General features: G+C 41.9%; 1 long non-coding RNA gene across 1 annotated transcript in view; it reads right to left on the bottom strand.

Moving 5' to 3' along the window:
* Positions 1 to 23,280, bottom strand: part of LOC122538689 — a 61,435-nt gene that overhangs the window by 4,199 nt on the left and 33,956 nt on the right. The window contains exon 4 of the long non-coding RNA XR_006308904.1: positions 6,951 to 7,089. This is a non-coding gene — a long non-coding RNA (uncharacterized LOC122538689). The remainder of the gene's footprint in view (positions 1 to 6,950; positions 7,090 to 23,280) is intronic.

The raw sequence follows: 23,280 nt of genomic DNA, 5'->3' as shown, positions 1-23,280 counted from the left end.
CCAGATCACGCGGAACAAACAAACCAATTGATTCAGAATATCGGAAGCACCATCTGAAACACCCTTACAATCGGTCATCGAAGAACAGTGCCAAGGGAACGCCAGGGCAGGCGAGGGTAATTAGGCGAGCACGCGCCCCTACCCAAGCGACACGCACGTCCGACGATATATGGCCGTAACGTGAAACTGATACAGCGCGTATTCGTGATAAATTACGCGTAATTACGGGCCCCGTGCTTCTGTAAACAGACGGTAAATCGCGCGGAATCGACGTTCGCGCTATTAAGAGAAACAACGCGAACAATAGGAAGCGAGAAGGAAAGTCAAAACAAGAGAAAAAGTCGTGAAAAGATGGCGTACGGACGGTGGACGAGCGTGATGCTTCCTTCCTTTTTAATTGATGCTGCCGGATGCTGCAACAGAATCCTCTTTGCCTGGAGGCGTAGGCAGACGCTTGAAATTGAAACGCTGAGAGAGCCAGCTATAATTCACGACTCGCGCGGCTGTAATAATGTTTGCACCTTTCTTGCCCTCGACACGTGCCCTTTTTTTTCCTCCCGCGGTTTACGATGCAGATCTTGTTTCAGCGGTGAATTGTATGATTACACGTGTGATTACATGTCGCTGGTGTTTGAATTACACGGATTCGCACGATGGTTTATTGTTATGATGTTGTTACATTGAATATTTATTGAGAAAGTATATACGATGGTTTATCACTATTATGTTGTTATCGAATACTTGTTTAATTTGATGATATACTATTTACATATTGTACATTACAGTGTATATCTAACGTATCGTACACAGTTCATGAAAATATGTAAATAGGTTAGAAATTTTTATAGCGATAATATTCGCGTGATCCAATGTACAATAAAATTTTGATAATTTGTTTTTAATTAAAAAACTTGGGTGTGTGTTTTAGTATAATGTCACTGTAAATAATCACTGCTCAAATAATCCTGATGTATAACCAACAACCTACAAAAATTAAGAATTCTCAAGAGCATACAGAAATTTTCTAATCCGAATTAAATATCCTGAAACTTCCAAAAATCAGACAATCAAAAACAGATAGTCGAAACTTCAAATTCTTCCAAACGTCCATCTTCGAACGCCCCGCGACGTAATTAAAGATCCTCAACCTCTTGCGCTGGAATGACGTGCCACGCACGTCGAGAACTTTTTCGTCCCAAAATTGCAATATTTCCCCAGTTTTAAATACACTCAAGTATAACCCAGACAGAACAAATAATAAATTTATTACTTCTCAATAATTTCGATCCAGTGGTATCATACCCGACGAGTTCAGAAGAAAAAGAAAGCGACGAATGTATTGTGTACGGTTCAGTCACTCGTTATGGTCCGCAATCAGTTGCCAGCGCAAGTGGTTAAATATATAAGTACGCTCCCGATTCTAATCTAAGGATAATTATTCTTGAGAACGCAGAAACTTCCAAAGATCGGGCAATAAAAACTAGTGAAAGCTCCTGCCCGATCGGGAATCAACCTCCCCAAACACACACCGTACAAGCAATGTAACACGAAACACCTGCGCGATACGCCGCGTCGTATCGCATCGACCAGCTCGCGCATACACACGGAGGAAAAAGCTGGCCAAGCTTCGTTATCCATTCATAAATCCCATTAAAACCATTCAGAGCCGAGCTCCGCGTGGCTGACCTTCCTCCCTTCTTGCCACCTCGCGCGGCACCACCCTCCCCGCGGCTACCGGCTTCAACACGCCGCTACCCTCCGCTCCCTTATCGCCGCCGACACGCTTAACACCTCGCGATCCCAGGCCAGAACATAATTAAGTCATTACACGTTCGTTTTTACACGGTCACGGCTCATTTTTCTTCCGGCAACGCGGACGAGAAATCGCCGATTTTATTCATGAAATGTCAGCAGGTTCTTGCACCTCTTTTTCCACGTGTGTGTGTGTATGTATGTGTGTGCGTGTGTTTGTGTGTATTCTTTTTGGCGGTTGTCGGCTTCCGTTTCATTCTCTCGCTCACTTCGCGTTTCTAGCCGGTGGAATTAAACGTTTTACGCGGGAGGATTTTCGCGTGGCGTTGTTACGTACACCACTGTTCCTTTTTTTCCTGTTCCTTGTTTCTCTTTTTCTTGCTTTGCTGGATAACAACTGTCGGTTTTCGTATAATGCATTTCGTCGGATCGTTCGTTCGGTCGATTTTTTTTTTCTTTTTTTTTTTTTTTTAAAGCTCAGAGAGATGATTTGCACGGAGAGTGGCTCCGAGATTTTTATCCCGGGACTTCCGTTGGAATACACTTTAAAAGCGCTTTGGAAATTTAACGTTCGGAAATTAAAAATCGCGGGCTGAAGAAAGAGGGGTGTATTGCGTGAGCGATTTTGTTAATGGAACATAAAATATTGATGTTTTTTTCATTCGTTGGGTGATCGTCCCGTTGCTGTTCGCCTTTCTCGTGATTCTGTTTAATTAATTCTATCTTGTTTATCTCGTTTGCAGGTTACATTGAGAAGTCTAGGAGGAAAAAATTATTCTTTGGAAGAATGGCTTTTACAATTAACCTTAACAGTAGGAATTTTAGACTTATTAACGAACTGGTGAGAATTATCATTTCCACCAAGAAACTTAGTAAATTAGAAACTGCAAAAAATTTCGAGATGATTCAATACTATATAATACCCACGAATGGCACACTGCGACAGTGTGCAAGAAGAATAATCATGCAATTACAAAAACGCAATTATTAATTGCAATTATGTGAAACGTGATAATAATGATATTTGCAAATATGTAGAAAATATTTTCTACAAATGTGTAGAAAAATCTGGCCCGCCATCGAATCCCCATCGTTACATAAAATTGTGCCTAATCTGGGAATTCGAAGAAACAAGTTCAATGTCAAAAATGAGGGAAACCGAACGACAATTAAGAAACGAATGAGAAAATAGCATGTACGTTATATACGAGGGAACAGAAGTAGAAGCAACGTACGTGCACACGTTTCAACATACTGAAACATAATTGCACGTCGTCATAGTACTCGACCAAACGCGCTCGAGTCTGGTTAAACATAGTATCAATTCACGTAGCAGGCGGGTACAATTATGTCATTACCCACTGTCGATGTTTAATCTTGCTAGCTAATCGAATCGATCCGTAATCGAGTCTTTCCTCCCCCGTTGCCCCGCTTCCGGCCAGAAGCTCGCGCCAAACATTCCATGAGAAATTCGTGCGAATCATCAATGAATCTCTCTCTCTCTCTCTCTCTCTCTCTCTCTCTCTCTCTCTCTCTCTCTCTTTCTCTCTCTCTCTCGCTCCTCTAATTGACTATTGCCGAATCATTGTTGAAAGTGGAATTAGAAAAGAAAAAGAGGAACTAATGGAATGTGAAGAAATAAAAAAACGGCAGGGGCTCGGTTAATTAGATATCAACTAAAATTTCAGTCCATGGAGTTTCGTTGCATTGAAAAATACATAGAATATCCAAAGTTAAATTTTCTTTTCTTTTCTTTTATTTTATATTATAATATTTTATATTATATTATTTATATTATAATATAATATTATATTATATTATTTATATTATAATATTATATTATATTATATTATATTTTATATTATATTATTTATATTATAATATTTTATTTTTTATATTTTTATATTCTCCAAATTTTACGATATTTAACGTTAACGTTCAATTCCTTTAATTCTATTCGTACAAATAAATACCTACTCGAGTACAAGTTATAAGTAGACTGTATAAATTTATATAATGCAAAAATATATAAAACATCCAGCAAGTGAAGTTAGCCGTTAACTCTCAATTAATAAAATCAATCCAAGTTTCGTTCTAATCCAATCTTAGGAGCTTTGTTTCTCAATCCAATCCGATCTATAATTCCGAGAATCGACGTTTGCTGAAGTCTCGACGAAAGTCGTGAATTCTCGACCGTGAAAAGACCGGCCTCGAGAATGCCGAAAATTCAATTTACCGCGTTGTCCATACATATTCAATCCTCTCGACACGTCTCGAAACTCGATCACTCGTCATAAACGATTCACTTTGAAAATTCCCCGCATTACAGCGCGGAGGAGTGATTCATTCGTAACGAGTCAATAACACCGGCGCTTCGTCAAATATTTATGTTGATTCGTTACGCAATGGAACGCGATCGCGGCACGCTGATCGCAGAAAGAACCTCGGAATAATAACGAGCACCGGGGAATAAAAGCGGAGAGGCGGGGAGAAAGAAAGGGAAGCGCGAGAGCGGCGACGCCACGGTTATTAATCACGCGGGCCCGGCAATCAAATGTATGTAAATATAATCAAACAATGTAATGGCTGTTTCGCCTCATGAAATATTTATCACGTTTCGACGTTCAGCACCTGTGGCGAACGGGTGTAATTAAGTTGTCGGACATTCGCCACGCGTCACGGACAGTTTTTTCCATTTCCGTTTTTGCGAGAAACCTGGCGCTCGATTTTCTTTCGAAAGCCGAAAACGAAAGCTGGACAACGCAGTTCGCCGCGGTTCTGGGATTTTTCATCTGACAATCGCGAATTTTAAGTTAACGGCAGGTATGTCTGTGCACAATTTGAATTCGTTTGTGTCTAAATTTCACTCGTAACTTTCCTCGAGATGATAAATTTTTATCTTTGCCGATTGTTCGATTCGAGAGCCAATTGCGTATCAAAGTAGAGACTTCGAGAGGAGAGAATTTTTATCCCGAAATTTATTCAGATCTTTTTTAAAAAAGTCGAAAATAGTGAAAAAAGAATTGCGTTAATGCAATATTTCATTTGCAATTCGTTTCAAATCTCGCTCGTTAATATTGCTGTGAAGAATTGTAAGGATCTGATATTTTTTTCATTGTTTGTTGTCTATTTAGATTTTGTAATTTTTATTAAAATTTTTAAAATAATCGAAGCATCTATAATATTGTGACAAATTGTTGCTTAACAATTAACCCTTAACGGGGTTGAAATCAGAGATTTCGTGATTCGAAGTGACGGGGAAACTCGCACACCGACACGCAGATTTTGATGAAATTTATACGGGTGACAGTTCTCAATGAAACATTTCACACATATGTTTTTTCTCGACGATGATACAAATCGACAGGTAATCATTCTACACGCGGACAAAGTAAAATCAAGCTTTTTTGTTTAAGCAGAGTTGGAAACGCGACAGAGTTTTCTCACGATAAATTAAATACAAACGAACGATAAAATAAATCGTGTTACTTTTTAAAATATGTGTCCAAGTGTAATTAACGTGAAATTCAAACTGACATGTAATCAAACTTTACGCTAATTGAATCTAGATCCAAAGAGTGACAGTATTGCAAGTTTTTACATCCAACTAAGTTCAATTACAATGTAAAATTTAACTAATCAGAAGCCAATGCTATTAAATTTACAACAAACGTCCTATTTTTCAAAAAACGTGGTCAAATATATATATATATATACTTCCAACGAAACTGTTTTAAACGTTTTGAACGTTCGAAAAAAGAAAAATGCAGCCCAATAAAATATTCGCTACAAAAAAAAAAAGAGAAATACTGCTCTCAAATTTAAGGAACGTATAAACCACACGCAGAAACCATCCACGCACATGGGACCGCATAAACTATCGTGATTCACTGTATTGCACGTACCTACTTCGACACGTTCGATCGGATATTCCACAGAGACAGATGATAGGGATCAATGACAGAGTTGTGCACGTGTGCGGACTATTCGCACACGGGTGCAATTCTCAAGGACACGAAGGTAGTGGTGTACAAGGTGAAAGAGGGTAGAAGAGAGAGAGAGAGAGAGAGAGAGAGAGAGAGAAGAGAAAGAGGAAGCAGGACATTTACTAGAAAACGGGGTGAACCGTCGAACTGCAGGTGTGTGTCCTGGTGTTGACGTATTCGCAAAGCTCGTCGGTACACAAAAGTCGACCCATTTTCCATCCTTCCCAACCTTTCCACCCTTTCGAACCTTCCGTCCTCCTCTTCACGGCTGATGCACCCCCCTCTCTCTCTCTCTCTCTCTCTTTCTCTCTTCTTTTTTTTTTCGTTGGTTCGTTCGCCTACCTACTACCCACCGCCACGAGCCGTCACACTTGTTGCACGACAGAAAGGGAGAGGAAGGGATCGAGGGAGGGTGCGACAGAGAAAAGAGAGTGGAAGGTGTGTAAGGCCGTGTATATAAACGACGTCCGCAAGCACCCCCGCCGATTGATATCGAACTGATATTCAACTCTCGTCTGTGTGCGAGAGTTCGCAGTTTCAACCTATTCTGGAAATTGTTGGACGACTGTTCATTGTCAAGGTTCGCCGCCCCTAACCTTCCAACCTCTTTCGCCCCGGTGAATCGCCGCGGTTCGCGTTGCATCTGGTGGATTTTCATTCGACGTCTGTTGGTTAATTTGTAGCGCTGTTGGATGACGAAACGCGGCCTGACAATATTGAATCAGTGCAAACACCGAGTTAGCAACGGTCCACATAAAAGTGGACTGTGAATAGTCAGTCATAAGGGCAAGGTCCTTGTATATTAATTTGGATTATCATTGTCTCCAAGCATAGATAACCAACTACTGGATCTTGCCCTTATAACTAACTATTCAACCGTTCACTTTAATGTGGACTAACTCAATGTTTGTACTGATTCAATACTGTCAGGCCGGTTTGGTCACCCAACAACGTATCTCAATACAAATATGCTTGTCACAAATATGCTTCCAAAAATTGTAGAATGTTCTAGCGCTCTTTTCCAAATAGAAAAGAACTTGATGTGAATTCACTGTGCCTTTGAAAAATTTATAATTTTCTATACACATATTCTTCTATTACCGCGGACGGTTCGCGAAACGAGGGAAAGAAAGGAGGCAGCAGCAAGAGGACAGAAATAAAAGCTGATGCGTGTAGATACATACATAAATACATGGACACGCGTGTACTTACATACTCGCCAGAGAAGAAACGTCCCGGCCGGCGCTTCTCGGCCCCGTTTGACGGCCAAATCGAGCAGCAAGAGACGCGGAGGCAGCGGCACGTGCTTGCCTCTCCCGCATCATCGCCAACCACGTCGCAGGAATGTGGTCTGCAAACACACAGGTTAAGGGACTCGTGTGAGTCGAGCTCGTAAATAACTCAACGATCGTAATCGTCGGGTTCCGCGTGTACGTTCGCTAAACGTTGGTCGTGTGTGCCCTCGAGGCGAACGTATGTATGCGCGTGTGTGAGACGCGCGGTTTCGTTTAACCGGGCGTAAGAAATCACTCGAGGGCCTCGCGCACACGCTCGTTCTCGCTGCTTTAGCTTTGAGGAGTTGCGGAAGGTAATGGAGCCGCGTCATCGAGCGTCACGTCCCACGGATTCCTCCCTTTACTGCATTCTCGATCGCCGTGAAACGCGTCACGGATCGTTCCGCGTCTTCGCGGCGGTTTACGTAACTCGCGCTCGTATTCTTGGTTTCGTCGCGCACGATCGTAGCGACAGGATCCAAGCGGGGATAATTGGAGTTTCCTTCACCGATTTCTACCGCAATTTTCATTTCTGGACCGGTATGAACACGTATATCGCTGAAGTTATGACCGAGCGTGTGTTTGACGTTGTTTGTAAAATCATTAAATCACATTCAATAACACGCAGGGTGTTCTCGTATTTTTTAAATCATTTCGAGTTTTAAAATTGTCTTTCTTTGAAATCGCGTTTTCTGGTATGTCAATTTATCTCGATTTGGCAAAATTTATCAAAAAAGAAAAAAAGAAAAACATGTAATTCTGAAACAAAAACACTCTGTATCCTCAAACTACTTGTTATACTCCAGAATAGTCTAGAAATTGAAACTGTGATTCATAATCGCACCTCATTTTCGTACGATCCTTCTGTTTATCCTCGAATTTCAAAACTCCTCTGCCCATAGCGCTACACGATCCATCCACGAAACATCAATCTACGACAAAACCCCCAGAGTCCTTCTAAATTTTTAGATCTGGAGTCCTACGCCAACACCCTTAGCGATCTCTCAACCCCGGCCTTGAACTTGAAATCCCTCGATCCACATTGCAGCACATCGCGATAAAGCAACCCCATCTTATCGAAGATAACCCAGTGTCCTCTTTAGGTGTACGTACTCTCGCAGCAGGAAGCACACGGTGAACCGTGTTCGTTCCATCTGGATGGATTCGCGATGTTTGCAAACGCGAGCAGAAAGGATGAGGCAGACCTAGACTCTCTCTTTCTCCCTCTCCCTCTACCTCTGTTTCCTCTTCAGGCCGAGTAACCGGAGGGATGAACCCGAGGTTAGACAAAGAGGAAGAGAAAGAGGAATGTCTGAGCAAAGAGGGATTCGTGGAACGGCAAGAGAGTACACCGGGCTACGAAAGCACGACAAGGAGGAAGAGGAGGTGAAGGAGGAGATGGAGAATCGTGGGAGGATGAGGCGAAGGAGTACGGGGGCCAGAAGGCGTGCAGTTAGACGCGGAACGGAACTGGAACGGAGCAGAAATGTTATCATAAGCGTAGTGAACTTGACCCACTCCATGGAGTGGGCTCCTACAACCACCACCACCACCACCACCACCACCACGATGATATGAAGTTACGGGCCGCTCGTGCGAACCCGTAACACGATAACAGCTGTTGCATACCTCTCGATTCGCGGGACAGCAAAAGTTTCGACGATCGCGTGCCACTCTCACGTACACACACTGTCGCGCACGTGTACAGGCTGAGTCACATAACTCGTCCACGCCGAGTAATCTTTGGAATTGTACGCGTCGGAGAAAGAAAAAAGTACGTTGCGTAGGAAAATTGCAGGGTGTAGTATTAAGGGAAAATAAACGACGCTTGAACGATTCTTTTCAAACGAATAATTTGTTTAACCTCTTGCGCTGGAATAACGTGCCATGCATGTCTAGAATTCTTTGCAAAAATCTGCAATATTTCCTCAGTTTTAAGTATATTTAAGTATAACCCAGGCAAAACAAATGATAAATTTTTATTACTACTTCGCAATAATTTCTATTCCATTGATATCATACCGACGAGTACAAAAAGGAAGCGACGATATTATTGTATACGGTACGGTCACTCGTTATGGTCCGCAATCAGTTGCCAGCGCAAGAAAGAAATGTTTGCAATTTTCGTGCATACTGTCACTCAAAAATACGCAGACACTTTAACTCCACACGACTATCTAAGGTCTAACAAATAAATTTTGTGTACTGCTACAGTTTATACACGACTATAGAGAACAAGTTTTATCAATAATTCATAAATTATCTCGTTAGTAATAATAAAAAGCATTTGTATAGTGTATAGTAGATCTCTATAGTTAAAAGGAATCTAACTAGTCTAACAGGTAGCACTGTTTATTCTCAACAAATCTTCAGTCATACTATTACTAAAATATTGTATCATGGCAGAATAACTTCCACGTATTTAGCTTTCTAATAATGTTTGATATATACCAGATAAATATTAAACTATCCAGTATCAGAATGCATTTGTAATCCAATATTTATAATCTAATACATACATCATAAAGTGCACATCATACATAGATTTCATAAAAATGACAAGTGCTTACATAATGTTGAGCGGTGCACGGGTATATCTGAAGTTACTCCGAATGGACAAGTTACGTGACTCACCCTGTACAGGTACGTATGTATGTGCAAACGTAGACGCATACATAGAGAGAGAGTCGACATTTCTGCTCTCCCTCTCGTTCTGATTCTCTCTCCCATTTCCCCTTAATCTCTTTCTCTCTCTCCTGATTTTTTTCTTTTTTACTCTCTTTCTCTTTCCACGTCACGCTTTCTCCGGCTTTTTTCCCTACCCAACACGTTCGCGTACATACGCGCGAGAGAGAGACACTTCGCTATATACGGCCAACATCCAGGTATTCCATCCACGTCGATCACACGAGAAATCGCACGTGCCTCGCAAGGATCATCCGCCACAGGGGGAGAAAAAGTTGTTGGTTCTCGAACAGCCGCGGCTAAATCTTGACACGCCTAACCTGGAGAAACGCGGAGATACCCGCTTCGACGCGCGACGAACGTGTCACACGGGCGGCGCCTCGATTTGTCTCAATTTGTCGCTTAGTCGCGGATTTGTTCGGTAGGTTAATTGGAGCCTGAGCTGCGCTGAAAACTGTTTCAAAATATCGATTGTCGGCTGGTGTCGTTCGATATCTGAAGCATGGGATACTGGCGGATTTTTGTTTAGAGAGAGTGACGATTTCCTTGGATCTACCATGAACATAGCTTAGATTCTTTCTTTTTTTTTTTATCTGTTTTGTCTCGAGATCATCTCGAGAGCTTTGACAAGACTGAACAACTTTCATCTGAATTCACGGTCGATTTGAATCGTCTCGGCCAATCTTAGAGACGAGAGAAATTTTCTTCGGGTTTTAATCGCTTTGGAAGAGAGTTCAAGAGACAGAGAGAAAGAGAGAGAGAGAGCGTTTGATGAGAGAAATTTATTGGCTATTGGAGGAGAAGTTGTCCGAGGAAGATCTGATTTACAAAAATTGTTATCCTTCCATCTCAGACGGAGAGAAGAATGGCCTGGAATTGCACGTGAAGCGTAACAACCTGTTCGATGCCTGTAGGAAACTTAACGTCAACGACACGACTCATTCTACGATCGCCTGCGGGGGGAAAGGGAGCGAAAGGTGGAAGACAGATTGAGATCGCCGAACGGGTAAAAAAGTAAAAGTGAAACTGCTGGACTCAACGAGACCGACCTCCGGGGGGTCTGAGACGAGACTCGGGCTCTCCTTTAAAGAAGAAGGACGACGGGAGAGAACGATATTTCAATAAGACATCGATCGCTCATTAGTAACACGAGAACGATTCCCCTTTCTTTCTTTTGTACTCTACAATCACCACCGCGTACACCCCCGCCCAAAAGTCTTGGAACGAGATTATATATCTATTTCGAAATTAGAGAAAATTAAACAACAATTGTACGACGAGGAATTCGTGAAGTGTCAACGCGTCAAATGCGCAACTAAGAAATTTTATTTGCAATGAAATATTATAATCGAACATTAACCCCTTGCGCTGGCAACTGGTTCGCGGACCATAACGAGTGACTGGACCGTATACAATAATACAGTAATTCGTCGCTTTCTTTTTGAACACGGGGCTGGAATAATATCACTAAATAGAAATTACTAAGAAGTAATAAATTAAAATTTATTATTTATAGAAGTAATAAATTAAAATTTATTATTTATATTGCTGGGTAATACTTAAATATACTTGAAAATTGAGAAAACATTACAATTTTGAGGACAAAAAATTCTCGATGTGCGTCATTCCAGCGCAAGATTAAGAAGAGGAATTATCCCGAGATTTTTGAGCAAGAGTGTATGTAAAGAGCCAGACTTCTTTATCGTTCAACGAGCTTCTTAAATCCCTTTCGTCTCGTTTCCCTCCTTTCAATCACGATAAACTTGACCCAGTGAGGAAACAAATCGGACCAACTTCTACTAAATCGAAACCAGATTCTCCGCATGCGGTAGACGTGTACGTTCGTAAGGGAAAAAAAGAGGAAAAGTTCTCGTTTGCGAATTTGCAAGATGACGTTCCATACGGAGGAGTAGCAAGAGGAATGAGAAAGCAGTGGTCAGACCTGAGTCCGCGTAATTACGCGTGATACATATTGAATTGGAATTAAACTGTGCGCTCGTTGAACAATTTATTTATAACAATTATTAATCCCCGTAATCATATCTTAAATTACAACTACATTTAATCATCCCTTGATGATATTATATTTAATCTATTTTAACCTCTTGCGCTGCAATGACGTTTTGTGTCCCAAAATTGCAATATTTTCTCAGTTTTTACCCGGGATTATCCACGTGAGGGTCCAGTCGCCGGGATGTACCTGTGCTAGACACCCAGGTGGGTAATCCCGGGTTAAGTATATTTAAGTGCAACCCAGGCAAAACAAATAATAAACTTATTATTACTTCTCAAAAGTTCAAAAAAAAAAGCGACGATGTTGTTGTATACAGTACGATCACTCGTTATGGTCCGCAATCAGTTGCCAGCGCAAGCGGTTAAAGCTGTTTAATCCTGTCAGCTGATCTTTTCCTCCTGTAAATAAGGAACACTCTGTATGAAATTCTTCCAACTCTGTGTCGATACCAACTTTAACCACCCCAATCCCATTCATTTGGTCTTCAACCGGCAAAAGAAACCCAGCGAAGATCAGCAACAGGGCGTGGAACAGGGAAATTGTACATGAAAGGGCGGATACCCGTCGATGTTTACAGACAGCAGCGACGATAAGCGGACCGGATTCCTGCAGTGCAGTGTACTGGCATCGCGATAAGCCCTTTACCTTCTGTCCATCTCTCTCATTCTCTCTTTCTCTCTCTCTCTCTGGTAGAGTTGCTCTTTTTCCCAGTTTGTCGGACACATTCTGTCTCTCTGTCTCTCTCTCTCTCTCTCTCTCTCTCTCTCTCTCTCTTTCTCTGCCTGTCTCTCTGTCTGGCCTGTCGTGGCATGGTCGTGCCACGAATCTGGAGCACCAGGTATCCGCTAACGAACCGTGCAAACGTGTCAGAGAGACCGTGCACGTGCTCGCGTATACACGAGCGGCTCTCGCCCTTGCGAGCCGCAGCATACATACACACAGTGTCACGCGCGCGCACGTAAAGCGCATGTAAAGCATACAACACGGACACACGCGTGCACACGCGGCGCGGTCTCGACGGTAGTTTACCTCGAACCACGGCAAGTTCACCTACATTCGCGTGGGGTGCCTGCACCGCAGAGGGAGAAGATTAAAGAGGGATACTCGGCCTCTCGTTGATAGAAAGAGAACGACGCGACCAGCTGAATGAGCGGCCGACAGAGGGAACGAGAGAGAGAGAGAGAGAGAGAGAGAGAGAGAGAGAAAGGGGTGGGCACAGGGTGGTAACAGGGGGGAATTTAAACCGGCATTCGAAACTTCGCAAACCCCTTGTAGCGGCTAGAGATGGGATCGAGTACCTCACAAGTAGATTCGAATCTTTCATACCCTAAATATTCCCTCTCAGAAAGTATTCGATCTAACCTGATCATAATCAGGAGTATTACAAATTTTAGTTTACCCCCATTCGGTGAAAATCGCTAGCATAAATATGCACTGCAACCTAATCCAACGCTCAATTAGAAGATTATATTGAGATTGAAATTAATAATCGAGGATGTATATTTTCATACCGAATGTTACCCGTTCAAATCACTTGAAACACGCATTGCAACTTAAACCAATGATTAATGGAGATCATATTGAGATTGCAATTAACAACTGACGATGAATATTTCAGTACCGAGCGTCGCAGGAGGTGGATGAGTTCTAGTGTGACGTGTTCCCATTATAAACGCACATACTGACATGCATATTTATTTTTAAAATTCTTCTGCTATACGTATAAAGGTTTCAGATTTTCATCGAGCAATCAACTGTAAAAACCAACACAATCGTTCAAATCTGAAATCCCTTTAATAGTATGGTAGAAAGTAATAAAACACGATAATCTTCGCAACATAATCACGAACAACGATATCAATTAAACAGTATGTTCCTACTACGATGGGACTGGTAATTTCAATCACTTTGAGGATTCTCAAAAATTTTAGCAACTCGCATCACAAATTTAAAAAAAAAAAGAAAACTCGAATATTATTTCTAAACTGTCTAATCAATTAACTTGTAATCCATACGTCTGAGCATCTGCAAATATATTTAATTCTAGCATAAAATAAATGAATATTTGGAACTCGTTGGACATACATTGCCATCGTGTAGTACGTTCGAAATCCACGTAAGGAGAAACTCAGATTAGAACTCGTAGATTCGAATTTGTAGGTACATATTGGACTTGGTTCCATCCCTAATAGCGGTCTCGTCTACCTGTTATCTCGATCAGCCATCGATCGGTGGTTACTAACGAAAGAACTTAGCCCTTCTTCCTCTCATCCTCCTGCTTCTCTTTCTCTTCTCGATGCTTCTCCTCTTCCTGTGTTTCCCCGTCTCGCTCCTTTCCGAACGACCCGTCTTCGTTTTACCATCGCTTTGAACTTGACCCAGTGAACGAAGGAGAGCCCGCAGGAGAGAGAGGACGACTGGAATATTTCAGTTGCGGCGAAGCTACAGAGCTACCGATCCCATCACCCCTTGGATGGAACGGAGTGATATCACTCTTTGGACAGAGGGCACGAGATACCGAACGACCGAGATCTTCCAAGGTGAAATGTTACAAATTTTGACGAAATTTTGACGAAAAAAAAATATTTCACCTAATTTGTAATTTTTCTTTTTTTTTCCGACAATCGTCGATAATCGAAGGGATGAAAACTACTCTCAAAGTTGGAGAATATATTTTTCGTCAAATATCTCGGAAATTGTTGACTATACAATGTAAATTGACGAAATCAATGTTTTTTAACGACAAATTTAATGGTGTATACCTTTTCTGAAGAAAAAATTGTTTAACAATATATTAACAAACCATGTTTTTTATAATATTTCGATGGTTTTCCCAAGTAAATGTTAGTACATTTTTTAGTACATTTTTTTGAATATTTGTCTACGAAAACTACATGTTCAAACACAAATTATAAATAAAATAAAATGGAACGGAAATGTATATTTGCTCTTATTGTTAACTCTCGATGGAATTTTTTCGTTTCGATCGTTCGACTATTCTTAGACCGAGGATCAAGTGTCTTGGTCCCTTAAATAAAGAAATTTTTTCATACACTTTCATAAATTATCCTCTCTTCTGATAAGAGCAAATATCAACAAATATTTTTGGCTCTAAGAATAAAAAAATTTGCACGGAGAGGACCTAACGTCAAACTGTAACAATGAAGTAAGAAATTATGCTACAGAGTCAACGTTGTACATATAATATGCTCACATGTAGGAGATTCTAGATTCGTTGCTATACTAAAATATGAAATCTCAAGAATGTTTAAGTATAGAACAGAACTTCTATCATGGAATTTTTACGAGATTTAGAGATTCGTGTTATCGTAGATTTTCGACGGCGAAGGGTGATTTGGCAATTCTACTTTGGCGAAACTGTGTCTTGGAAGTAGGCCAGTACGGACGAGCGCATGAATCTTTAACGCTTCGGCAGAATCATCCGACGTGCTACATCTCATTGTTATTTAACACGTTGAACCTTACATTATTCGTGAAATTATCTTTCACGCAACGTTCTCAGATCCATAGATTTTATCACAATTTCTTCGTTCGTCGAAAAAAGAGATGATACTTTCGTGATCTATCATGGCTGTACATTTTTCTACATTTCAAAAGAGAAAGAGAAATATTTCTTCAACTCGCCAGCAGAAACATTTTCTACCGTTGTCAGACGTGGCTGGCGAAAATACTTTCGTCGTTGCAACAAAAATCTTCGGGTCAAGGAGAAACGATGTAGGACACGAGCAGGACGAGTGGAGAAAAGGGTTTAAACATTAAAGATAACAGCGAGTTAGTTTCTAACGGTGAAGAATGCTACAGCCAGTGACAGACTGGACTATGCTACTGCGACGATTTAATGGTTACCATTTTTGGGGCACTCGGAACCCACTTTAAAACTATTCACGAAAGTGAAAGAGAATATTCTACAATTTTACTTGGAAACTATAAAAACTACAAATATACTAAACACGTGGATCATTCCATCGTTTCATCGTGTATTGTTCAATTCATTTGTCAAAAACAACATACGAAAGTTTAAAGTTTTTAATTTATTCGATAACCGAATAAAAGAAAAAACAGAATTTTGTTATAATAATAGAAAACATACGAACTTTGTTAACAGTTTGAAGAAGAATATTTAGACGAGAAAGCAAGTGACAGACCAACATGTTTACAAAGTATACAGTTTACTTTACAGCGAGATAAAAAGACCAATTAACTTTATACTTCGCTTTTCAGTCGTAATCGATGTAAGACTTTCAATGACTAGAGAAAAATCAACAACGTCGATTATATTCCACTCGTCCAGATTATAATTAATCAAACACCACGGGCAGATAAAACACGACAATATACATCGACTATCGACTTCAGTTTCTAACGACTCTCTCTAAAAAACCAAAAATTCGCGGACCAAGAAACAATCGTCGTACTCTCCTCCTTCATCCCTGACTGGTCACCAATCTCTCGTTTTACTCCAACGATCTCTCCCCCCCCCCTCTCTCTCTCTCTCTCTCTCTCTCTCTAATAACCAACTGGTACACATTACCTTCCTCGTGGTATCCTCATTCCACGAAGAGATTCGTCTTCCGAGAGAGACCAGTCGCATTCCTGGTACTCGTCGTTTTTTCCCCTCCTTCTTCCGCGACCTACCTGCCTGCTCTAACCGCACTGTTCACGGCGATAAACAAAGGAAAACAGCGGGTGGACAGAGACGAGGAGATGAAAGAGATGGTGAGAGAGACGAAGAAAAATAGCCACGATGAGCCAGAGGGATGGCACGTGGGGGAAGATGTGGAGGTGAACGTGGCCAAGGCGACTGTAGAGGTAAAGGGTGTCTGTGTTGGCGGAGGAAGGGGATGACGCCCGGTAGCTCGGCTCGAGGAAGTCTTCGTCGGGATATCCGGCGGTTGTTGGTGGTCGTGATTGCGCGCTGGTCGTGGTGGTATTACCACAGGGGGACGTTAGGAGAGAAAGATGCCGAGGGTGGTGGGAAAGAGAGAGCGTCATCGGGGCCGACATAACGGCCAACCACCCGGTGGCTAAACCGAGAGGCAACGAGGAAGAGAGAAAATAGAGGCAGCAACGTCAATGGGCGAACGCCGCGAGAGGGACCCCGCGCGAATGTGTGAATGAAGAAAGAGAAGCTGGGAGAGATCAGGCGGTGGATGAATGGGTGCATCTTAGAAGCGGCGGCGCCAGTCAGCTGATATCCCGCCACCCTGCACACGCCACTTTTAGGGAATGCTCCTCGCCACGGATTTTGAATTTCAAATTAGCGAAAACTTGCTACCCTCGTGTTTACCTGTTTGCGCACCGAGAGAACGCGAGAGGATACTCCAATTCCACCATCTTTTTATTTTTCTCGTGTCAATGTTTGAACATTTAGATTAAAAAGAACAGTTGAGTAGATAGTCAAACGAGCCTTTTAATCGGTTTTGTCTTGTGTGTGTGTGTATATATATATTATATATATATATATATATATATATTTTATATATATATATATATATATTATATCAGGACGCTTTATGGTAGTTTTTTAACGCAGAGCGACAAATAAAGGAAAGTTTAAAATTGCTATTCACATGTATGTGAATATGAGAATCTTCATCTATTAGTTTTCACATCTATTCCGATGTAGATACATTTAGGCAATTATTCTTGTCAGAATTCGATAATTATTCAGCATATCAGAATTAAGATAACATCCTTTAAGACTGATTGAACAACGAAAGAAGTATACATCCCTTCGATTGTATCACAATATAACACAAAATATTATTAATAGACATTCTAACGCAAAATATTATTACAATCCCCCTTTACACCCCAAAATATCACCGTATACTTACAAGCATCCCCATTAAATCACATGAATGGTCCCTAGTCCCTATTTCCCTCCTCACGTAAAGTCGATCTTAAAACGATCGTAGAACTTCACATCGACCATCGACACGCACGGAAAGAGCAAACACGAAAGAGAGAGAGAGAGAGAGAGGAAATTGGTTATTGCGGCTCATCCTTCGCAAAACGATCACGCCTGGTGACGTAGTATAACACGATCATCGTGACAGCCGCCTTTAAACAGGGCCAATGACCCTTGGCAGTAGGACTACGCGAGGAAAGGTCGTAGTAGCGGCAAGCGATCCGTTCCATTCACGAACGCTCTAAGAGAGGCATTATCTCCCTACGACCCTGAAATTCCCGGCTCCCTCTATCTCTCTCTACCTCGCTTTCTCTGTTGATTGCTCGTCCTTCTTGCCGCGTGGCAAACAACCCCCTTACGTTTCTCTCGTCTCGTACAACCGATAAGCGGCGACGGCGGCGGGGCCGTTTCACTTCAGCCCTGGCGTCTTCTCACCGCTGCTCTTACTTTATTGCCTGTAGGCGCCGACCGTCGCCGTTTCTTTACACCAGAGCGTGTGAAGCGTTAATAGCTACTGTAAACCTGACCCACCAGCCGGTCGACGAAACCAACCACCCGTCACCGTCTCTATCAACACGAACGTGGAACGCCACGCTTTGCAAGCCACGACCAACGAGGAGGGAGGAGGAACGCTAGTTCCAAAAGTCGCATCATTACGGGTTGCTGGGCTATAGAGACCGAGCCGTACGTCGTTACTGACACCAGCCACTTCATTAACGAAGTTGAAACTCGCGCAATTGGCGTTCGCCAACTATCAGCCTACGCTGCATCAACGACCCGTTTTCCCTTTCTATTTGTCGTTTCCCGCGAGAATGCGGATCAGTTCGCGCGACGAGAATGAGAATTCATCTAGTGATTGATCGAAGATTAATTGGGTTATAGAGGTTGCACCTTTTTCGGCTTTTTCATTTAACCTCTTGCGCTGAAATGACGTGCCACACACGCCGAGAATAAATATTTGGCCGAAAATTGCAATATTTTCTTAGTTTTAAGTATATTGAAATAGAATCTTTTATTGAAAGCAAAACAAATAATAAATTTATTACTTCTTAGTAATTTCTATCCAGTGATGAATTCAAAAAGAAGACAAGTTATTGTATACGGTTTGGTCACTCGTTATGGTCCGTGAACCAGTTGCTAGAGGCGCAAGAGGTTAACGTAACTTTGAGGACTTCTATTCCCAACGGACTGGAACTAACGACGACTAAAACATAAAATTTTGACCAGAAACATCAACGAAGTAAAATATACGAAATTTTCATTTTACGAGAAATCATTTAAAACACTAAAAAACACGTCCGTAAAATTTCTAATAAATATTATAAATTGGTCATTTTGACCGTTTTAATAGTTATTCGATAGCGTTAATAAAGGTGCCTGCAACATGTTCTTTTACTTGTCTCGGAAATAAATTATACGACGTTCGTATTTTCGTCGGTTTTTATATTTTATTTGTTAAAGAGAAAAAGTCGGCAGGTTGCTGACCCATTGAACGAGGAAGTTTGATACTTTTTACTTCTTTTGAAAAAATATTACATTCACGGTTATACGTCTTCTTTTTTTACGTTTCACTTGTCGGAGGGTGAAGGTCGAGTTTGTGAGTTGGTGAACGCCAATGACCGACTTTATTCTGGAAACTTTCGCTTCCCTTGAAAATAAATTACATTACATCGCCAATTACAGGAATTGGAATGGATTGATTTGATTTCATTGATTTCTATTGCGCGGTTATTGAAATTTTCAATTTCACAAACTCAATTAGGGGCAAAAGGGCGGATTTATCAAGGCACTGAAAGAGAAATATACTTTTCATTCGTATAAATTTGTGTTATGAATGTTGAAAGAGTAAGATAATATTGGAATCAAGTTCAAGCGCAAGAGCGAGCGTTCACCAAACTGCCTTTCAAGTGAAACCAGCCGAACGTGTCAGACAACCAATGGACCGCGCCGAATATATCTAACATTCACATGATTCCGTCTACACTTTTCTTTATTTAATAGTGAAAGGATCCTTTTTAAATTATTATTTTATATTATTGTTTATTATTTTGTTAAATGAAATTATTTCTTACAAGCCCATCGTCAAAACATTTTAAAAAATGAAACAAATCCTCATCTTAGCTTATGCCAGCAATTAATATAAATTTGCGCAGGCATCTAAAATTCAATTATAACTCCCAATCACACAAATTTCATGCTTAATTACTACTGCAAAGTCCTGAACTAACGCACGTTATGAACATTGTCGCAATTCCTCTCTAATGACGCATTCTCGATTAGCTTGAATCTTATAACCATACTTCAAACACCTCTCCCCTCGCCGGTAATAATTAATAGTGAAGTATTAAAGACCTAACAAATATCCGTTCGCCCAAATTTTTAACAACAGATAGCCGAGTTTCCAATATTTCAACTAACAAACTATCCTCAATAAATTGTGCAGGCACGAAGGTTCGACAAACCAACATTTTTTCAATTCGACTTTCCACTTTCCGAAAAATCTTTAACAAACCTTTAACAAACAATGCTCTATATTGATCAAAGATCTCGAATACCAACAAAGATCCTTAACCACTTGCGCAGGCAACTGATTACGGACCAAACCGTATACAATAATTCGTCGCTTTCCTTTTGAACTCGGTATGATATCATTGGATAGAAATTATTGAAGAAGTAATAAGTTTATTGTTTGTTTTGCCTAGATTATACTTAAATATACTTAAACTTGAGGAAATATTGCAATTTTGGGACAAAAAATATTCTCGACATCCGTTCCAGCGCAAGAGATTAGTACCAACAAACCCAAATTTCTTCGATAAACTTAACGAAACCAAATCAGTCTGTCCTCCAACAAACGAAACCAAGCAACCCAGTGAACGAATTTCGATTTAGCGGAACGACAATACCATCTCTATCTCTTTGTCTCTCTCTCTCTCTCTCTCTCTCTCGCTCTCTCTTCGTCGTGCTCCAACGTTGGAACGCGAAAGCTCACCTAAATCCCTTTCTGAATGCGGCGGCAACCCAGTTTATCGGGCCGTAGGCGCCAGGCGCTTCTTTATGCCGGCGTGCGAAGCGTGAATGGCTCCCGTGAACCTGAACCCGACCGACAAACCACCGTCGCCGCCAATGTCAACGGGACAGGCCGCCGTTAACCAATGTCAACACACCGGCGACGTGTGTCACCAACATCGACGAATCGGCACACGGACGAACGTCGTATAGCCGGCTGTACGACGTTCGTGGATTTGTTTAGCTTATACGGTGGTCTCCTCGCTCACCGGCCTCGATGTGCAATACATCCGTGTAATACATACTTACGTACACACACGGCGTGCCGGTCGTACCCCTACCGACAGAGAGGCAAAAGGCTTCTGTTTAATGCACGAGCGGTTGGTTGGGCGCGTGCCAGTTCTTTCTAGGGTCGATCCCATGTACGGGAAAGAGAAAGAGAGAATTTCTGTGTGTGTGTGTGTGTGTGTGTGTGTGTGTGTGAGACAGAGAGAGAGAGAGAAGGGACAGGTGAATTCCGAGTTAGACGGAGCAGAGGAAGCCAGACTCGATGGAGAGAAGCACAGGATACGTAGCTAACGACCAGACCTGTTTTCTTTGACGCGCAATCTGTCACGCTTGATTACGATCGTAAATCCCCGCGCTCTCATTACAAGCGCTACCAACGCGGCTTCCACAGGAACCGCACTTTCGACGTGCACACGCTAGGTACAGACTCTTAGAATTGCGATAGAATTTCCGTTTGAAAACCACGAGCCTTCCCTGCGTGATGAGTCCACCCTGCGCTTTTAACAGATACATCGCTGATGGTTTGAGGAATGTTTTCAAAGGAATGGTCTCGGCATCGGTGAAAATTACGTGGATGTATAGCAAGGTGGAGTTGTCCGAGCCGTTCGATACATTTTAAAGTGCAAATACCGCTGTTTCGAGACAAAATTGATTTTGATCGCCGATTTTATATTGTGCAAATATCCGAGTGGTAGTCAATTTTCCTTAAATGATATCTGTTACTATGTTGATTTATCAACGTCCGCGAAACTGATCAAATTTCGTAGTTGCTGAAGGAATCCAATCGTTGCGGCAAACTTGATCTCTCAAACATTCTGACCGATCCTTAACTTAACAGAAACACGAACCACAATTTCTCCATCTCTTAATCACTTGCGCTGGCAACTGATTGCGGACCATAACGAGTGACCAAACCGTATACAATAATTCGTCGCTTTCCTTTTGAACTCGTCGGTATGATATCACTGGATAGAAATTATTGAAAAGTAATAAATTTATTATTTGTTTTGCCTGGGTTGTACTTATATATTTAAAATTAAGGAAATATTGCAATTTTGAGACAAAAAATTCTCGACGTGCGTAGCATAGGTTAATAAGCTACCTACGCATCACACATTCTTTACCTAAGTAACATTCGAAAATCTACTGCTACACTTTGAACTAGAAAAATCGCAAAACTCTTCAAGGTTGTCAAAACTAACTTAAGTTTCGTTATCCAGAAGATTTCAACGAACTGTTCAATAATCAAACTAACTTAAGTTTCACTATCCAGAAGATTTCAACGAACCCTGAATCTGTCCAACACTCTTGATACTTTATCTACCGGCATACAATTGAAAACATGTCGCTATCACTCTGATTCATCACAGAGGTGAGTAATTTCAAAATATTTGAAGAGTAAAATGTTAAAACCCAAAATCGGTCGTTAAAGCGTTGATAAGCGCAATTTGCCTCTTAATAAACCATCCGCACGTTCGTCAACACCGTGAACGACATCGTACCACGCTTTCCGAAAGCGCATGGGAACGAGTTACGAGCAAACGGACGCTGTGTACGTGTTCCACGTGCTCCCTGTGTACTTACCCGCGAGCACGTATTCAACGCTGGTTAAATAGATGGTGGAAGAATCCGTCGGCTAAGTCGCGGCCAACCGAGAAGGTTTTGTCCCGCGTATACGCTTTCTTTGTCTCTCTCGAAAGTGGCGCGTGCCTACGTTCGCCAGAGCCCGTGAAGAAACGAACGAACCACGCGCGTCTGGGTTTCTGTGGTGGCGTGACCGAGGCACCGTGATTCCATTGAGGAACAATAGGCACACGACACCTGCTGAGGGCGAAGCCTAGACCTAGATTACGACAATAATGCCGCGGTTCTGCCGACCAACCGGATGAAACACGAACAAACGTCCACGCGGGAGAGAGAGAGAGAGAGAGAGAGCGAGGCAGGGCACGATGAAGCAAAAGGGAGTCTGAAGGTGGACGAAGAGGGCAACTCGGTGGCCAGGCAGTAGAAAGAGACGGGAACCGCCTGGCACGAGTCTAGGCACTGGGGCAATGTCACACCTAAGCTATTATTCTCATTCACCGCGGCCAGACTTACGGCAGACTAATAACCTGTCACCAACTGCCGCCACCGTGCTGCGACTAGAGATGGGATCGAGCACCTCACAAGCTGGCTCGGAACCTTCAGTCCTTGGATTCGAACCGTTTCCAAGCGAGCACCTCCAGTTTGATGGTATTTCACCTCTTGCGCTGGCAACGCTCGGTTCGCGGACCATAACGAGTGACCGAACTCGTCGCTTTCTTTTCCTTTTGAACTCTCGTCGGTATGATATCACTGGAT

The sequence above is a fragment of the Frieseomelitta varia genome, unplaced genomic scaffold, assembly GCF_011392965.1.
Source record: "Frieseomelitta varia isolate USP_RPSP 00005682 unplaced genomic scaffold, Fvar_1.2 scaffold_173, whole genome shotgun sequence".
NCBI classification, from domain to species: Eukaryota; Metazoa; Arthropoda; class Insecta; order Hymenoptera; family Apidae; genus Frieseomelitta; species Frieseomelitta varia.
Note: the sequence above shows the minus strand (reverse complement) of the source record. Positions and strands in the feature narration are given on the sequence as shown.